Raw genomic sequence first — 1,898 nt, 5'->3', positions numbered from 1 at the left:
GTGGTAATATTAAACGTTTTATCATTTTTCATTTTTTTTTTATTCTTTCGTTTTTTATTTTGATCAAACGCTTTACAGTATACATACAACACATAAACAGTTGAGCCATTAGAACGTATAGGTACAAACTGCAAAAGTATATCAACATCTTCTATTCCCATTCGCTGAAGTAACCAAACAGTTAACGTTAACAGAACAACATCATATGTGGCGTTTTATCATTTAATATAGGGGAAACTGTTTTTTTTTTTTTAATTTTGGTAATTTTTCCTTAATATAGTAAAAAATAAAAACCCCAGTGGTGAATAAATACCACCAAAAGAAAGCTCTATCTGTCCCCAAAAAAAGGGTATAAAATTCATTTTAGTACAGCGTTGCATGACGGAATAAATGTCAGTCAAAGTACCGCAGCGCTGAATACTGAAAAATGGCCTGGATGGGAAGGGGGTTTAACACCGCGGATGTCAACTGGTTAACTAGGCTAAGTGAAAAGCCCCTTGCAAAGTGAACAGACCATTTGCCTTTAGTAAATCAACCCCAGTAATTAAATGTTTGAATTTGATAGGCTTCTATGAGGCAACATAGACTGCCTAAAGCAATTTAACCCTCAGACATTTTGTTACATTCTGTTGTATAAGGATCTTTAAGAAGTATGTGCAATTGACCTTAAAATATAAAAGTTCTAATATACTTTGCACTACTGGTAATGCTGATCACTGGCAACTGCATTTAAATTACTTGAAATAACATAATGCGTTTCTGCTCTTCTCTGGGTTTTCTTTGATTGAAATTGAATTTATATCAGCACTTAACAAATGATTTTCTACCACTTAAATGTGCAGTGCATCTATAAATTGCATCTATAAATTGCAGAAGTAAAATACTGATGTTGAGCTGAAAATCTTGAAATTGCTTTCATATAATGTTACAATAGTTCTTCCAAACAGGGCATTCATTATCTTACAGACTAAAGATGATCATTGTGAAATTAGGCTCACTTGCCTTAAATGACTTCCCATCTTTATGTTTGTGTTTCTTCTGTATGGTTTTTCGAAGGTAGATTCATAGATTAATGGATTATGGACATTGAAGATCTTTAATCAGCCTGCTTCTAAAGAACCTTTGCAGATGCCATGACCAAATAGACATATTTTATTTTATTTCTGCTGTGATTTTATCTCTAACAGAGCACTAATTAAGCACTAATTAATCAATATCTAGACTGAGTTTGACATATATAGTTTTGGAGCCTTGCATAATGCCAGTGTAGGAGGTCACTTGGGGGCAGATCTGGACAGCAGCAACTGGGAATGGTTACATGACTAATCATAACAAATAGTTCCTTGGTGTGCAATTCATGTTGTACTAATTATAGCTTTGCCTTAGACAGCAACATATTACAATACAGTATCTTTTTTTTTACAGGTGAAAAATGTAAGGGGAAAAGCCATCACCTGGACAAAGACACAGATAACAATAAAAACCTAGGATATAAAACGTTTACAATTGATAAAAAATTGTTTTGATTTCTTCTGTGTTCACATTAGGGAACTTTTCCTCACATCCTGACCATGTGATGCTTAGTCATTAGTAAAGGAAATGAGGGAACACTTCCTCAATTAGGGCAAAGACAAAAATAAAAAAACAACAGGTAGTTTTGATGTGTTTTAAAGAACTGTGCCTGCTTCTTCAGGGTTGGAAGGGAATTGTTTTTTTCTAATGATGATCTTTTATTATTGAGACCTCAAAAGTTCCATTATTTCTCTTCTCCTTTCCAAAGCAGGAGGAGGGCTTTAATGCCCCATGCATCTATGTATCAAGCACATACTCAGTAGGTTATATATTAAAGAACTGTCTTATCATCGCTACTATAATTTAAAAAAAATATTATATATATA

This window comes from Nanorana parkeri, unplaced genomic scaffold (assembly GCF_000935625.1).
Source record: "Nanorana parkeri isolate BGI_ZX_2015 unplaced genomic scaffold, ASM93562v1 scaffold108, whole genome shotgun sequence".
NCBI classification, from domain to species: Eukaryota; Metazoa; Chordata; class Amphibia; order Anura; family Dicroglossidae; genus Nanorana; species Nanorana parkeri.
Note: the sequence above shows the minus strand (reverse complement) of the source record.